This window comes from Alosa alosa, chromosome 2, assembly GCF_017589495.1.
Source record: "Alosa alosa isolate M-15738 ecotype Scorff River chromosome 2, AALO_Geno_1.1, whole genome shotgun sequence".
Classification (NCBI taxonomy): Eukaryota; Metazoa; Chordata; class Actinopteri; order Clupeiformes; family Clupeidae; genus Alosa; species Alosa alosa.
Window position 1 is genome coordinate 28,646,065 of NC_063190.1, and position 18,959 is coordinate 28,665,023.

Here is an 18,959-nt window from a genome sequence, read left to right on the forward strand (position 1 = left end):
TACCGATAATCGTGTTGGTGTGTCATAGCCTTAAAAGCCCAGGCTGCTAGCTCTCTCACTAGCACGTCTCTTAAGGCGTCGAGAGGGAGGTTTACACAACGTTCATAACTGCACCGCTATGTACCTGCTGGTTACCGTTACATGTGGACAGACAAACATGCCTGTCGTTCTTGATTGTTAGTTTTTAACCAAAATTGTTTACTGTGACGATTCCTACAGCACATTTGATCAGGTCAAATGAACCCAACCTTAGCTGATGCAGTTAAGATTAAAATCTATACATCATTTACTGGGATCTATTTATACAGATTCCCTTATTAGTGAGGACTTCAGTTAGTAGTAGTGTGGACTGGAATCATTATTTTAGGGATCTGATTTCTATACAGGTACTTGATTAGAGTTAGAGTGTGGACTAGATCTACTTATTAGTGAGGACTTCAGTTAGTAGTAGTGTGGACTGGAATCATTAGTGTGGACTATGTGCCCACAGTAGCCTTTGTAATCTTAAAATCCCATAGGCTAACAACGGAACACACAACAAATTGTAGAGAAATGTGCATTACCATTTGTTTATGTATTGTGACAGCATGTGCATTTCAAGCGGCATGCCTGGAAATGCGTTAGATTCTCCAAAAAACAAACGTTTGATGTAAAAGCAACCTGTTGGTTATTGAAATAAGGAATTTTTAAATGTAAAGCTTCCAATGCATATAAACACAGCATTTTGTCCCATTGAAAATGAAATGAACTGCAACAGTCTTTGAAAATACAGTGCCTCTGTCACTGATCCATATCGAACCGGGGCAACCTCGAGAAATCCTCATCCAGTTGAACGAGACGAATCTTATAGCCTACCGATAGCCTATGTCTTACCACAGTAGCCTATGCAACAATAATCTAAAATTCCTGATAGGCTAACAACTGTTTTAACGTCCAAGACTGTGCTTATGTGCATAGACCAGGATGCCTGAAATGTTGTCACAATGATAAACAAATCTTGCACACAGGAAGAAAGCTATTAGGTCTTTTATATTTTGCATTTTATTCTCAAAAACAAACGCTGTACCATGTAAGCAGACCTGTTGGTTACCCAACATAATAAGGAATTTTAAATGTAAAGCTTCCTAATGCATATCGGGTGTCCGAACCCGAACCGAACCCGACTACAGTTTCTAAATATTTGTCCGAACCCGACCCGACCCGTCGGGACCCGTGGGGGTCGGGTAGCCACACTCTAGACTAGAGTTAGTAGTATGGACTTAAGTCATTAGTGTGGACTAGAATCATTAGTGTGGACTAGAATCATTATGGACTAGAGTTAGTAGTATGGAATAGAGTCAATAGTGAGGTCAAGAGTTAGTAGTAAGGACTAAAGTCATTAGTATGGACTAGAGTTAGTAGTATGGAATAGTCGTTAGTGTGGACTAGAGTTGGTAGTATGGATTAGTCATTAGTGTGGACTAGAGTTGGTAGTATGGAATAGTCATTAGTGTGGACTAGAGTTAGTAGTGTGGACTAGAGTCATTGGTGTAGACTAGAGTTAGTAGTGTGGACACACTGATCTAAGGTCCTAAGGTGAGTGTGTATGAGTGTCTGTGTGTGTTTGTGTGTGTGTGTGTGTATGTGTGTGTGCCTAGTCACACCATGGATATACTCTACGCTTTACCTGCATGTAATCTATAGCCCCTATGCCATATTATCTGACCCCAGAAAAGCTTAACTTTTAAGGTACAGTACGTTTTAAAGTATGTTGTAAGGCGCAGTCTGTGTTTTGCGTCTCAGCTCTCCAGATGACATATGCACCAATTACACTCATCCATACAGTTTTATTTTCAGCATGTTCACTAATGCTGCTTCCTCATACAGGTACACTGACCACAGACACATACACAAAGATGTTATTGACATAGACGTCCTTGACATTCTGACTGGGAGAAAGTACTATTAAAAGTTTGTGTGTGTGTGTGTGTGTGTGTGTGTGTGTGTGTGTGTGTGTGTGTGTGTGTGTGCGCGTGTCAGGGATCCCTCGCTAGGGGTCCTGTTATGCAAATGTGACCAGATCGTCTATGGGGCCCCAGAGGTGTGTGTGTGTGTGCGTGGACATGCGTGAACACACACACACACACATCCCAAAGGATCTGATGACAGTTAGGGAAGAGGACGTCCCCCTCTTCCCCCTCATCCCCCTCTCCTTACCCCTCTCTTCCTTATTTCTCCTGAATGTGAGGAAAGAGTTACAACATCACCCCGCGGCACGCCAAATGATTTTTGTGTGTGTGTGTGTGTGTGTGTGTGTGTGCGTGCGTTTGTGCATGTGTGCAACCAACCTTGACTGCAGGAGAAGAAAAATCAATCATTCCTCCCTCCCCAAACACACACACACACACACACACACACACACACACACAGGAAGCCTCTCTTTGCTAGTGGCTATTAGGCTAGCTAGGATGCCAAACAAAGAAGAAAAACCTCATTACGCCATATGTGTCTGTCTGCCTTGGACATCCACTTTACCTCACATGCATTTAAACTGAGACCAAGGTAACACACACACACACACACACACAGATAACACAGATACAGTGTTTGTGGTTGTATGTCTTGTCATTCTCTTTCCATGTAGCAGGTCCTAAGCTGTAGCACACCCACACACACACACACACACACACGGATGCAGAGGTGTTGAATATCGAAAGGGGGGAGAGAGAAAATGGCTATCCCAAGATGGACGCCAGCATCCCTCTCTGTCTCTTTCCTTCTTTCCTTCTCTGCCTCCCCCTTCTCCCTCTGCCAAAGAGGCACAATCCTCCCTTTTTTTTAGCCTCTCCATCTTGGTGTCTCCTAGACAGAATCATCTGTGCTGCTGCTGTCTTTCTGCAACGCTTTAAATTATGGTGAAGGAGGAGAGAGGGGGAGGGGGGAGCGAGCAAGCTGGAGGAGAGAAGAAGGGGGAGATAGAGAGAGATGAAGAGAGGGGGAGTGGGAGGGTGTGAGGGAGGGGAGGGGAGGGGGAAAGGGGGATGCTGCAGCTGCAGCTAAAACATGAAAGCAAACCCCCCTCCACATCTCCCTCTCTCCATCCCTCTCTCTCTCCATCTTTATCTCTACCTCTCTCTCCATCCCCCTCCACCTCTCTCTCTCCATCCCTCTCTCTCTCTCTCTCCATCCCTCTCTCTCTCTCTGATATCTTGAAAGACACCATCAGCCTTCAGAAGAGAAACAGAAGATGAAAAGAGGCCTACTTGTCCTCTGCCTATCCATTCATACATCCATCCATCTATCATCCATCCATCCATTAAATCTACCCCCCCCCCCACCCATTCCTTTTCCATCTGCCATCGAGATATGACTCGCTCCTTACCTGGTAGACGTTCTGTCATCCTCCCTTTCCTGTGGTGTGCACTGAGAAAACGTCTCTCTTCTATCAGGTCCGTTCTTCCTTCGGTCAGATCCCTTCTTCCTTCAGTATCAGTGCAGGCAAACAGAGGCACTGATCATCCCTATCGGCAAAGCACTCTGACCATCACATCCAATATCTCCCCTCTCTCTCTCTCTCTCTCTCTCTCTCTCTCTCTCTTTTCTCTCTCTCTGTGTCCCTTGCTCCCGTCTGTGCCTGTCTTTAGTAATGTCCTTTGGTTTGTGGCCGATGCCAAACCCTTTATTGTTTGTTAGTCCAAAAATGAGAAGCCTGTGCTCACTCGCTCGCTCGTTCGTTCAGTCACAAATTAACGGCTGAGCTGGACAAACCGGTAGATCCACACTGGGAGGCGGACGACAGGAGAGGAGGAAACGAGGAAAAAAAGAACCTGCTCTCTCTCTCCCTCTCTCTCTCTGTCTCTCTCTCCTCTGTTCCCAAGCCAGTGATGTCACCGAGTTTGCTGGAGAATGATTGGACAGCCCTCAGGCAATATGCAGATGAGGGGGGAGGGGACAAGTACTGGACAGGGAGGAAGAGTTTGTGTTTCTCAGAGGAAGAGAAAAGAGAGATGTGAACTGGAGGGGTGGGTTAGAGAGAGAGAGAGAGAGAGAGAGAGTATGTGTGTGTGTCTGTGAGTGTGTGTGTGTATGTCTGTCTGTGAGTGTGTGTGTGTGTGTGAGAGAGAGAGAGAGAAAGAGTGAGTGAGTGTTTGTGTGTGTGTGTGTGTGTGTTGATTTGTGAGTGTGTGTGTGTGTCTGTCAGGGAGAGAATGTGTGTGTGTGTGTGTGTGTGTGCTCGTGCATGTGTGAAGGTTTAGAGATTATGCTACTGGAGAAGTTTAATTGTTGGTGTATGTGTAGTGTTAGCGTGTTAAACACCCCTCTAGAGATTGGACTGGACACAGCCACTTTCAGCCCCCTGAATGACCAAGTGCATTATGGGGGCATTTGGCATGCGTCTTAATCCACAGCGAAATGTGAGGTATTTTAACTAATACTGCCTCTGCATGCTGTCCCCCTTATGCAAACAAACAAACACACACACACATTCTTCCCTCCACAAAATTGTATTCCCTGTTACAGGAATACACTCACACACATTAATGCAGTTTCCCCGGATCACAAGACATGTGTAAACAAATATAATGTGTATGTAAATCTCCCTCACTTACGCACACACACACACACACACACAGACAGACAGACAGACAGACAGACAGACAGAGACAGACAGAGACAGACATACACACACACATGGTCCCTCTGCCACACACACACGGCGCAGGCGTTCCCACTAAACACAGAATTCTGCTCTCCTTCTCCCTTCCTAATGATGTCATCCCTCTCTATGACCCTCCCTCCCTCTCTCCCTCCGTCCCTCCCTCCCTCCCTCCCTCGCTCATTCTCTCTCTCCCCTCCCCCTCTCCCGTTTCCTCTCTCCCTATTGGTCAGCTCATCTCCTAGGCTAGGCTTTAGTGGCAGATGTCTGAGTGTCGGTTGAGAGAGCGCGTGTGTGTTTTGTGTTAGAGTGTGAGTATGTGTGTGTGTGTGTGAGCGAGTGTGTGCCTGTGTGTGTGCGTGTGTCTGTACATTCATTTTTTGGTGGTTGCATATATGTGCTTATGTCTTCATGTATACGTGCATATGTGTGTGCATTTGTATGTGTATGTGTGTGAGTCATTCTGCATGTGTGTGTAAGTGTATGTCAGTCTGTATGTTGAGTGTGTAAGTGTGTGTGTGTGTGTGTGATGTGTGCAATAACGCGCATGTGCGTGTGGTGTGAGTGTGTGTCTGGCATCCCATATATGAGACGATAAATGAGCCCTGTTGTCATGACAACCTGACCCCCCACACACACTCACCATCTCTCTCACACAGAGACAGTGTTAATAGACAGGGAAACCCCAAAACACATAACAAGTGTGTGTGTGTGTGTGTGCATGTGTGAGAGAGAGACAGAGAGAGAGAGGGGTGTGTGTGTGTGTGTGTGTGTGTGTGTTGTATGGGTCAGTGGGCACACAAACCTCCACATGTGACAGATTTATGCTTATTGGTGTAGAGATGGTGTGTGAGGTGACTGCACATCTTTACACAATGTGCGTGCGTGCACATTTCGAAATCATTTGCTGTTGTGAATACAGTATGTTACAGCCAACAAGAAAAGAGGGAAGCAAAATACAATGACCACCAGATGTACATGGAGTTTTGAAAAAGCTGATTTTGTCAAAGACAGAAATTATTGTATTTCCAAAGAAAGAAATTACTGACTATCAAATTAGTTTGCTTTTTTCCCAAAGAAAATGTAGGCCTACTTTGTGTGTGTGTGTGTGTGTGTTGGGTGGGTGTGGGGGAGGGGGGGGGGGTGCAGTTGGGTGTGTATGTATTCATAGGCCTATGGACCCTTTCAACTGCAGAAACAAACATGTGCGTTCAAGGCGTTTCCGGAGGAACAGAAAACAACATTTAGAATTTTACGTAAGTCGACTTTTTGTAGAGCATTGCACATACAGTCCAATTAATTTTCATTTCAAAGTATCTGCATTGGTTCTGAACATTTCAACCAGAAGTCCGCTGGGGTAGTGCTGGACATTTGTCTAAAACACGAGAACACGTCCCTCATTCTCCCTTACTGGGTATGGTCAATGTGAATTAATAATAATAAAAAAATTAGTAACTCAATTTAGCCTATTTCAATTTAAACAAGTGCTGTTGCGTTTCTCTCGAGCCGTGAGGGGCATTAGCAGGCTAGTCATTGTTATTGTTTTGTGCTACATTAGCCTCTTTAGCAAACCGTCTCGAAAACAAGACCGTGCAATGCATGAATTGGTGACCGGATTGAAGCAGCAATGTAATCTAGTGTGTAAGAGCATTGCATCAACATTGAAACGACCAAACACAGTACAAATACAAAGAAAATACATGTCATCTCATCTCAACTATGGGCGCAGCCATGTTTGTTGTAAGGTCATACGGCAACCTCAAGAGCTCCGAGTTGAAGGGGGTGTGCCTCCGTGAAATGCCGCAAGAAAGCTGGGTAATTTACACTTTCCAACTCGGGTGGGGGACAACGCGCAGACAACTTTGGGGAACAGTCGTCAGAGTAGGCTACCTTCTACCACTGAAAAGGTATGGCTAATGAAGTGAAAATGAAGTCTAATCGAATGAACACATTTAAGTAGGCTACAGGTGTAGTATTTGTGGAACCAATCTGTGATTCCATGATCACAATGATGGCAATTATATCTGGTTACAGTAGGCTAACATTATCGTACATTTGCCTACAGTTAGCTTGCGAGTACAACAAGTTTTTAAAGTGTGCTATTAAGCCTGCCGTTACCTCCCTACCAGACACTTTCTTATGTTTAACTGTCATTGCCAATGAAAAATAAACAATTCGACCTGACGGATCATCAGACTCATTCACATCAGTGAACTGAAACCCTGGAACAACAAACCCTGACACAGTCGGTTTCCCCATAGATGGATATTAGGGCTGTCACTTTACGTTCGAAAATCGATTGCACAATAGATTGGACCAAACAACACAAGTTTCGAAAACTAAAATAGGGAATCGATTTTAACCAAATATGTACACTATTAATTTTAAACGAATTAAACAAATAAAAAGGATAGATGTAACAAAATTCACAAACAAGAATATAAGAGTATAAAGAATTCCGAAGTGCAGTAAGCATTGCGAAAGCTAGAAAGAAAATTCCCACCAATTTTACGCACCGGAAACAGCTGTTTCAATCAGCTGCTGTGCTGCTCGTGTTTTGCAAAAAAATGGAGGACAACGCGATCAACCTGTGTGACATGAAAGAGACGAGTGATAGGCCCTAATAACTTGAGGAGTTCGATGTGGAATTACTTCGGATTTTTGGTATATCAAACTATGGAGAAGAACAAAGCGGTAGGCTATGCAAACAAACTGTGCAAGTTCTATGTAGGCGAAATTTGTTTGACATTTCTAATCGTAAGCACAGACACAGATACGTTGAAGACTGCAGTAATGTTTGTCACTGATGTAATGGCAGTCCACTCGGCTTATTGTTTTTCGAGAATGTTGCACTCCTGTTTGTCATTGTGCGCGAAACTTCACGCCAATAAATCATCAGAAATATTGCTGGCTTGCATCTACAAGCGCCCTCTTTACGTTCGTCCTAATGCCTCTTAGTTGTTTGTGGATTGGCCTATATTTGGCGTTGAAAATGGAAACGTCTTTAGACATGAAAAATCGATTTTACAATCGATTCAATGAACACTTATGTCTCAAAAACCGAACAGGATTTTTTCACAAAAGTGACAGCCCTAATGAATATATATATTTCTTTTTTTTCTTTTTTAAAGAAAACAGCCAGGTTCAGGTGAGAAAGTAATAGCTCAAAGGACGAGACAGACGTGCTGATGTGCTAACAGTTGCTTACAGAGGTTTTCAAGGGGCAGAACTACAGCCTATAAAAATTTGGGGAAAAAAATAATATACAGCATGTATACAGGGGTGGACAGAAACTAAGTACATTTACTTGATTACTGTACTTAAGTATGATTTTTGAGTATCTGTACTTTACTTGAGTATTAATATTTTTTTAAACTTGTGACTTTTACTCCGCTACATTTGAAAGACAAATAATGCACTTTTGACTCCACTACATTTGAAGTATGAGCATGAAGTACTCGTTACTTTTAACCACATTTGAGTCTTTGAATACAATAATAGTGGTGTCAACAATAATCGACTCGGCGATGCATTGCAATGTGGGGCATGCACGATTCAGCATCGATGCGGCAACGTGCCATAATCAATTATGTCACTGTTTATTTTCTGGCCTTGAGTGGACAATAAAGTTGTGAAGTTTCAATTACTTCTGGGGGCATTTCTGAAGCAACATTGTAATGACATGCGCAGCCTTTAGCTACATGCTAAGCGGCAGCACTAGCTAGCATAACAACAACACTAAAGAATCAAGATGACGGAGGGAGATGAACGCAATAGACGGGTAATTAAAAACGCACCCAAAGCTTGGAAAGCGGACATCTGGGCACATTTCGGATTCTACGAAGTTAATGGGAAACTAGACAAGACGTGCGCGGTGTGTAAAACCTGCCACACTAAAATCAAGCACATTGGCAATACAACTAACTTCACGAACCATGTCGATCGTTGGCATCCTGAGTTGACTTCGTTACTGTGTGTGCAGCATGTGCAGGATAGGAATTTCACGACGGCTATGGCCATCGTTGCCCCTTGAGGTGGCCGTGATGCCCCTTTGAAAATCAGAGGTTTACAGGCCACGGTGGCCTTGGTGTCCCCTTCTTTCGAATATATTCTGTTTTGCGTCCGACTAATAACGATTTTTAGCCTATGGCCTGTCAAAATAAGCATTCACAGCGCAAATTAATTTAGTCTTTTACGCAGTGGAGAAAGTGACAGCGCACGGCAAGAAAGAAAATGGATCCAAATTCACCCATTCTTCTCAGTTGAACTACTCACGAACGAGCCTACTCATCACACAGACATCACAAGTATCTTATCACATCACATGAAAGAGTTTTTTTCTCAGCTTTTAAATAATGTTAGCCGTTAATTGCTGTGGTGAACGGTTCATGAGAAAAGTAAATAATATAATTCAATTTAATTTAATTTAATCATAAATTCTACTGAAGGTTGTGCCCATCTCCCTACCCATTTATAATGGTGGGATACTTCACGAACCCTTCGTTCAACACATAACAAACCATATATCAAAACTAGATGTACCGCAGAGCGGTACAAAATATGACCAGCGCCCAGGCCAGCACATGTTTTCCACAAAAATAAGTCACGCTGAAAGGCATATATGATTCTAACTGTCTCACTGAATTGCATTATGCACACTCAATTCTCACTGGTATCTGCTAGACAACAAGTACCAAAACATGATTAGTTCATAGATTTCACATGTAAAATACATTTTATACAACCCCACCCCCATCTTGCCTGTTCATAATTCTGAGAAATTCTTATATTGTGTGCATGTGTGCGTGTACATGTTTATGTTTATGTGTGTGTGGGTGGGTGGGTGTGTGCGTGCATGTGCATGTGCTTGTGTGTTTGCCTGTTTATGTGCCTGTGTGTGTGCATGTGCATGCATGCGTATATATGTCTACTGTGTGAGTATGTGTCATACGTAGGATTACTGTGAATGTATGTGTGTGCGTGTGTATCTGTTTATGCACATGTGTGCATATGGAATGGGTTTACATGACCCCTGGAGGCAAACATACGCAAAAAAATGGTCATCCTAGGCCCTACGGTTCTCAAGATATTCACAGAAAACTGTGTCTGCCCTACCCTTCTTTCAGGGGGTCCAGTCCAGCGGAGGGACTACAGATCAAAACGAAAAAAGACCACCAAGTTTTGTGTACCCCGGGAATTCTTACAGTGTCCCGGGAATTCTTGACGGAAATTTGGACATGCGGAAAAAAAAAAAAATCTATATGACCGCCGAATAAACAGCTGACCTTACCGAACAGAAAGGTGTAAAGCAGTCCCCTGTACAGTTAGCCGTTCCAGAGTAATCCAGTTTTGAATTTGCAGCAAATTTCGACATGCATGGATGTCTCCAAATTTGGGCTTTAAGTTTTACAATGTGTTTAAATTATTAAACTTATTAAAATGCCATATCCAATATCCTGTACCATTCAATTTTATTTTATTTAATGATATTTATGTCAAAGATACAGGAGAGTGATAATACACACATAGTAGCCAATAAAATCTGTTGTTCAATATCTGACATCAGATTGCATGTATGTATACATGCAATCTGATGAAGGCCTTATAGGCCGAAACGTTATTGCTCATTCAAACGTTTTTGTTTCATAAACTCGGAGTGTGTGGCACCTTCCTTCTCCTACTTGATATTACACACCGGTAGCCAGCACCTCATTTCGGTGTGCGTTTACATCTTTCCTCCAGACACATGGAAACAATCACAGGAAAGTCCTTGCAGCCGTCACACAGTACAATATATTAAAAAGGACAAATATCATATCATTTTAATCACGATTAATCGCTGAATTCCTATAGTTAATCACGATTAATCACATATTTTATCACATGATTAAAATTACATTATTTTGCATTTCTTAACTTACCAGGAGTCCATATTAACAATATAAAGCAATTATTGTGTATCTTGATTGGGATTCAAATGAAAGCAAAGCAAGTTAGCCTACTTTATAAACTTAACTTTAGACGTAGGTCTATTTGATTATTTCAAATCAAATTTCAAAAGATGTGCAGCAGACCTTGAGGCAACACAATATAGGCCTATTCTTCAGAAATATAGCTGATATAAACTGAAATTAATGCTACCGCAGAAGTGCATGCACAAAATGTACACACATTATCAAGGCCATAACAAACAGAAAATACTATAAGTATAAATAGGCCTACTATAACTTATTCATACTATATTCATTATCTTTGAGTTCAGTTGAAAAGAATGGAATCTAATGTAAATGAATGTCGAAAGCAGAGTGCATCGCACTCATGTCGGCATTGGTGTCCACAGCCATTTAAAACACCATTCAGCCGACCGCCGGGAGTTCAGAACTGCGTTGGTGTTTATTATCTCCACGACTACAGGAGGAGGACTAGGAGGAAGTAAAGTTCTTAGAATATTTGCTACTAGGAAGTGTCTGGCAGTTTGAAGGAAAGAAACGGTGTATCAAAGCCACATAAAGCCAGAGTGTCAAAATAGTAGCAGCCAAAGAGGATTGTTGATAACAGAACAAGTGACGGTGAAAAAATCTTTGGCGGCACACGATTAATGCGGCAGTCTACTACTCTTTGGCCGGCTCGTAAGCCCAAACAAGTGTGTGCAGCATGCCTTTACATAGCCTAGCCTACTAACAGCGCATAAAGATACATTTAATCTGCACCACGCCCCATTTTAGCGGAAAACAAGTTAACATTATATTATTGATTCCAATGGGAAAGACAGCTAGTAATCACACGTTGACGTTACATCTAGTTATTCATTCACAGGACATTCAAAGCTACACTTACCATAATATCCCATGTAAAACGGTTAGCTTGCTAGCTAGTTAACTGTGGATCTTTAGTATAACATAGCCAATTATCTCCTAGTTGTAGGAAATAGGCTACGTTTATATTACAAGTGATATAATGAATGTGTATAGAATGAATGTGTGACTTATGTTTAGTTGATGTTATGACATGTAAAGTTATGACATGTAAAGTTAAGCTTGCCGAACTTAGTTATAGTCAGCCATGGGCAGTTTGACTGTGCCTACATTCATGACACTCCTGTTAGTAAACTGCAAGAGCAACAAATAGGAACATAATGGTTACATTAATCCTATAAACACACAGACTCTTACACCAACCTTATTTTGTGCCTTTTATTCACATTTGTTTCAAGATTTAGTAAGTATATAAGCCCTTTTCGCTCCCCACTTCGATGCAGCATAGGTTTCCATTATATCCAAACAGTCATCTTTCCCCTAAAAGGGGGCGTATATGTGCAGCACATACAACATTCCATTCCATTCGTCAGTGCGTATTGTTTAGTTTCCGGTCTAGCTGGATCTGGTGTGGTGTTGTAGTTGTTCTAACGTTGTTGCAACAGCATGTGAAAAAACTACAAAGTTTGTTAGACCAAAAAGAATGTTAATCTCGCAATAAAAAAATTGACGCCGTTAAAAAAGGTTTGCGTTAACACCGATAATAACGCGTTTACCTGACAGCACTACTTCTGAATACTTAAGTATTTTTAAAATCAAGTACTTCTGTACTTCAACTTAAGTGACTTAGCAACTTCCACTTGTATTGGAGTAATGTTTGACAAGGTGTATCTATACTTTCACTTAATTAAAGGAATTGTGTACTTTGTCCACCTCTGTATAAATGGCCAAAATAATTAGCTTATATTATGTTAACTAGCTGAACAACACAGGTGACCACTACTGCATAATTTCATGGAGTGCTGAAATGTACTATTTTTGACCATTTCTGAACTGTGAAATTCAGCAAATATGTTTTGTGGTTGTAAACATATTGCAGAATCATCATAACTATTCCGCCTATGTGTGCATGGTTAAAATTCTGAAGTGCAAAATAGTTTCGGCTAAAGCACCAATATTTCTATCCATAAATACAAATAATCAATTCTAACCACAGAATTTATTTTCAAAGTGCACCAGATTGATGCATTTAAACGTTAAAATATACAAAATTTTCTTACGGGGGAGCATGCTCCCGTATCCCCCTAGGGGGGTATTCTGCCCCAGTGCAGCTCGAGGTCTATTGACGCCCCTGTTGGGGGCTGAGCCCCCCCAAAGGTCTGATCCTAGAATCGCCCCTGTTGTACATTGAGGACTGAGAGTAAATAAGTGGCATATAAGTGTGGCATTTTGATGGGTTGTGTTTGAAAAATGAAATCAAGTTACTTCCTGTAGATCTTTGTGTGTTACTTAGAAAATTGTGTGTGGTGTTTTGCAAAATGTGTTTTAAGAAATTGAAAACTCAGTCACACACTGAGAATTAGTGTATGGTTTTGCAGATTTGGTGTGGAGTTATGATGTTTGAAAGACATGTTTAGAAAATTGTGTGGCAAGCAAAAATGTAATGTGTAAGCAGTTGAAAAAAACTGTAACAATTTCTACCTACCATTTTATTTTAATCTGTTTTTCAGCTCACAGCAGCAGATGTGCTTTTAATTGTATAAATATATAATTGCTGTCTGGTACATTTCCTAAGTGCCTGAAAACAGTCCCTTCTCAAGAAGAATAATCTGGATGCCTCCATGCTAAGCAATTACATGCCCATGTCCAATCCACATTTATTGGAAAATGTATTGAAGAAATAGTCTTTAATCAACTAACCACCTTCCTAACATCAAATGAATACTTTCAGGCAAAACACCAGTCCTAGTATTACTGAACATTACTGCAGCCTTTAACACTGTTGACACTGTTGATCACAGCATATTACTACACAGGCTAGAACACTGGGTTGGATTTACATGTATAGTTATAAATTGGCTCAAATAATATCTACAAGAAAGGTGCTTCTTTGTTGCCGTTGGCAACTGTACCTAAATACCAACAACCTTGACCTGTGGTGTTCCACAGGGGTCAATATTGGGGCCATTATTATTCAACCTCTATATGTTCCCACTTAAATAAATCATCAAGAACAATTTGATTTTCTATCATGCTATGCTGATGACACCCACATTTACTTACCCCTGTTGCCAAAGACTATGGTCCCCTTGAATCTCTTTGTCTATCTATTAACCAAATTAAAAACAGGATGTCTCAACATTTTCTTAAGCTGAACAAAGGAAAAAATGAGGTAATCATATTTGGATGGAAGACGTGGGTTGCCACTCTCCTTGACACAAAAGGGCTTAAAGCAAAGGATATGGTTAAAAGTCTTGGTGTCTATAAGGCACCCTATGCAAGCTTTTTACCTTAATATAACAGCTTCATAGTCATTTTGAGGGTAAACAAACTTGTAATGAGGAAAATAGCATAGCCGGCTGCAGAGAACCTTCCTTGCAGTGTTGTGCGTGAACGAGTTCAAAACAACGCGTTCATTGAACACACTCATTTTTTCGTGAACGTTGAACTGAACGCAACACATTTTTTAATAAAGAACTTGAACGTGAATTAGTTCACATTATGTGTCATGAACAGCAGACATCACTGTAAATGAACGCTGGAATTTGTTTTCCATTGAAAACTGAGTAACATCTGTTTTCTCTTTTAAAACGCAACGAGAGAAAGTTCCTCCCTCCTGTATTCTCGCTGGTGCCGCTTCAATCATGTATCACCAGACAGAAATGGTTTTGACATTGTGTACGCAATGCATTGCGGGCAATGTAGTGTCCGGCTGAGAATAGTTGAATAGCATAGTGGCTTCCGCACAACGTTACCCGTGATGAATAGACCTCTCCAGAATAAGTCCCGCCACTTCCGTATCCATCCAACCTTCGGTCGTCAAATGTCTATGGGAAATAACATGGCGTTTTGAAAGATCGTACCTGTCAAACTCTGTAGGTGACAAAGTAGAAAAAGCTGCTGGGCAGATTGGCCTCACACTTCTGCCATCTAGTTTCCACTGGATTTTTTTTTTTGTGCCGTTTAAGTAGTATAGTCTATAGTATACTACTTAAACGGCACCGATAATCAAAAATCCAGTGGAAACTAGATGGCAGAAGTGTAGGCCAATCTGCCCACCAGCTTTTTCTACTTCGCTACCTACAGATGTTTTACCGGTATCATTTTTCGAAACGCCATGTTATTTCCCATAGACAATCGACGCCAGGAAGTTGGATGGATACGGAAGTTACGGAGGCGGGACTTATTCTGGAGAGGTCTATTGCAGCAGAGCGGGGTAGGCATAGCAACGCCGCGTAGCAGGCAACGACGAGACCGCGGAGGGCTGGATTTCATTGCACTAAGTATAGAACTGGTCTACCTTGTCTGTACTGCTGCAAGTTTCATCACCTGGTAAGAAACCCACAATTGCAGTGTCATGAGCAAATGTCTACAATGAGCAGCTTCAAAGAACGTATAATGATTTCTAGCTTGTAGTGTGAAAAAAAGTATTTATTTGAATATCTCACGAAAAAAGTAAAATGAACTGAACTTTGAACTAGTTCAGAATTAAAATTGTGAACTTTGAACGTGAACTGTTCACTTTGAGCATGTATGAACTGAACTTGAACTAGTTCAGAAAAGCTGTGAACTGGCACAACACTGCTTCCTTGCCAATGTCCCGGAGTATCACATATTGCTTTAAGGCAATTATGCATTAATAGCCTACTATTTGTTTCAAATCGGGTAATATTACCTAATCAGAAATGTTCTTTGCTGGTTTGTAACAAATTCACATGTATGTGTCCAGGGCAAAGGGTGCTAGACAAGAGTGGTATTTACAACCATTGTGTAAAATACATACTAACAAACACAACCTATCAAAATGTGACACTTATTCGCCACTTAATGTACAAACACTCATTACACTCATTACTATATAAACAGATACTTTGAAATGAAAATGAATCAGACTTTAGCGTAATGTGCTACAAAAAGTCGACTTTGTGTAAAAAGTGCAAATAGTGCGACCTTGTCCTTATTTTTTGTTTGTCCCCAAGTTACCATTAGCTCAATGTTGTTTTCTGGGCCTCCGGAAATTGACTAGTTGCACGAAAGGCTCTCGGTGAGCTTGTTTGTTTCTGTGGAGCCAGGTGTGTTTGAACCTGCCGCTATTCTGAATGTAATTAGTGCCGGACGCGGACCCGGTTGGGTGTTGCACCTAGTGAATCAGCAGGTTACGATAAAGAAGGACGTGTAGACACTAATTACATTTTCTCATCTCTCATCATCACACTCTCTCTCTCTCTCTCTCTGGTCCTCTTCCTATCTGTGAAATTACCCCCACCACACACACACACACCACACATGAAGAAGTTGTGCCCTATTTCAAATCTGTCAGCCAATCAAATTGGAGAGGCCCCCATCACTACAGGAACCAATCACTACACAACTCTTCTCTGTCCTGACAGCTGCTCTATTGTGTGTATGTGTGTGTGTCTGCCTGTGTGTGTGTGTGTGTACTTGTGTGGGCCTAGTGTGTATGTGTGCTTGTGTGGGCCTAGTGTGTGTGTGTGTGTGTGTGTGTGTGTGTGTATGTGCACATGTCTGTGTGTGCATTGTGGGCTCCCTTACCACAGTCATATATCTCACTGGTTTTGGACTAAAAGAACAGTTTTATTTTTACTGATTCATTCCCCTCAAATGCCACTGCCAGATATGATTCCACTCTTAAGCCGTTCCAGAGTAAATTTCTATATGGTCTCCAATTTTGGTAGCCTAGAAATCTAGACGCACCCTAGCGGCGGCAAATTAATTTGCTCAGCCTGTACGTCTAGTATCAAACTATAGGGATTTCTATTGGCTAACACCGTGGATGTTATTCAATCACAGCGCTCTATTTTGTTAGAGAGTCTTAAAAGCGGGCTTAACAGGATAACGACAGTCCCAAGCGACTGTGAACAACAAGGAAGGTGGCTAAAGCTTAACTAAGAGCCGGTTGTTTGAATCGGCGTTGGCGTCAACTTTGGAGAAGTTGGACTTGTGCTTTTCTTTGAAAGTTGAGCAACACAATGCACTTAAGTCATTACTTTCAAGAAGGATGTATTTGCCGTTTTGCCGACCCGGATAATGGATATGGTCGTCAGCTGGCCTATTGCATGCCTAGGTAGTTTGAAAGACAATTCTCTGCCCGCCCCTTGGATTAAGCGAGGTGAATGGTTCGATTCCAGTATACATTTCAATGATATAGGATGGCCTACAATTTTGGGCTTTAAGTGTCTTAAAACTGAGCTGTGCTTAAATACCTACATATGTGTAAATATTAAAATCAGAGGACATACAGCTCATGGCTAAGAGTTTGTCGATGTAGCCATAATGATTTGTTTTCACAAAATGCTAAGCATGCATGTATTTAAGTGTCTTAAAGTGTGCTAATATTGGTCAATGCATAATTTCATAACAGGCCAAATAGAAAATAAATGTTAAATGTTAAATATAGCCTAGACATAATATTAAAATCAGATGATGTAGGATAGTATAGAGTTAGATAAAGTTGGATGGCTCCAGAACTCACACCAGTGGATTGGGTCTTAAAGGAGCCACACCACTTTTATTTTTCATTATTATCATACCACCTTTAGATTTGTTGCTACTGGGCATGAAGGGCAGGCCAATTATGAGTTCTGTCCAACATTGATGGTAGGTTTAGAAAAAAAGTCAGCACATTTTAATCATAATGCAATAATACTAATAACCGTGATCATTTTGGTCATGATTTTTCATCAAATGTTCATACTGTATCTCTAGTGGCTGGTAGACTTTGGAATCCACCAGCCACAATGGTAGGTGGAAAAAAATATTTTAGGCTATTTCCATCCCTGATACATATGTACACTCATACACACATTCATACGTCTCAATTTGTCCATTTCTTTCCACAAAACTAGCCAGAAGTCATTATTTTTTTTTATTTTTTTTTCTACTGAGCTACTACCTTTTTCAGGTGGGCAGGGGGGCCCTTTTCATGTCTGTGCCCAGGGGCCCAGTGGCTCATAATCCTTCCATGCCACGGGGTTAAAACACTGGTCTTGTTTTCAAGTGCAATCAATAATTTAATTGTACATTTTGAAGAAACGTTTCCGTTCAATTAGGTTTTTTTTTTAAATAAAAAAACATAAATCAGGGATTATACTGTACATAGCAAAATGTGACAGGTGACAGACATTTTTAAAATTAGGTTTAGGGAAAAATGTAACGCACACGCACTACACAAAATCTCACTCCAGCCAAACACCCAAAGTTGGCAACCCTGCACTCGTCATGCTTTCCACCAGGCTGCTTACACTTTTTGCCTATTGCTTACACTTTTTGCAGAATTTGGTTCATTATTTTAAAACCCACAGCCAAATAAGACATAGCACTTATTGTTTTAGAGTGTTTAAGTATGCTGATTTGAATATTTCAGAACGCCGTGGAGAGTCGGTTAGAACCCTTAATATGAATGCACATGAATCTGTGATCTTCCAAAGTGAATATCCTTTATTCTTGAGGCATGATTTACAACTGAGATTGCCTTTGGACTTGATGAAAGGACTGTATCTTGTGTGTGTGTGGTCTACAAGAAACAAATATACAATAAAGTATAATGAGTACTTGAAATACAAACGAATTACCTCAACTACATAAAACTACATGTAGCCTACAACTTTGCGATTTCACTCGGCAGATAATTATCTAAGCATACATTCAAACATTCAAACGGTAACGTCTCACTTGACTGACACACGACATTTAAACTTTCATTCAGCATGAAATTACCGTCTAAATATTAACATCAACATACAATGACATGACAGCATTGCTCACTGTTTTAGGAACGCACACTTCTTGAATCAAACAGCCATCTAAATGGCTAAAACATGTCAACTAAACTTCAACTTAAATCTTAACGGACAACTCCGAGCTGCGCTGATATGCTTCTCTCTGGCACTGCAAGCTCGCGCTGCCACCGTTCTCAATCAGAACGCACTTTCCGCTCAGTCCATAACTGTCTTAAAGGGCCAGCCGCCCTTTTTAACAGCCGCCCCCGAATTCACGGAGGGAATTCGCACCCCAGAAAAGGGCGGCAGTCACTTCTCCTCAGGAAGACTGATCAGTCTTGCCACAATGACAATCATGACAACTTCGCCAACCTGTAGCTCTGCTGCCTCGGTCCGCCACTTCTGGCGAACCTGGAGACCTGGAAGGTAGTGGGTCAGGAAGTGCTTCCAGAAGTGGTCTGCTAATACTTGGCTATGTCTCCATCTTCTTCGTCCCAAAGTCTCTGGGCCCTCGTATACGACCTGAGGCAGGGAAGTGTCCCGCCGGCCCATCAAGAAACAGCTGGGGGTGACTGGGTCAGGGTCAGCTATATCCGAGGAGGTGTACCC

The 18,959-nt window shown here is 41.5% G+C and overlaps 1 protein-coding gene across 1 annotated transcript in view; it reads right to left on the minus strand.

The window, feature by feature from the left end:
* The window catches only part of LOC125285150 (serine/threonine-protein kinase PAK 3-like), a 27,213-nt gene extending 23,397 nt beyond the window's left edge, over positions 1–3,816 (minus strand). The window contains exon 1 of the mRNA XM_048229436.1: positions 3,362–3,816. The gene's annotated coding sequence lies outside the window, so the exon portion shown is untranslated. The remainder of the gene's footprint in view (positions 1–3,361) is intronic.
* Between the last annotated feature and the right edge of the window lie 15,143 nt (positions 3,817–18,959).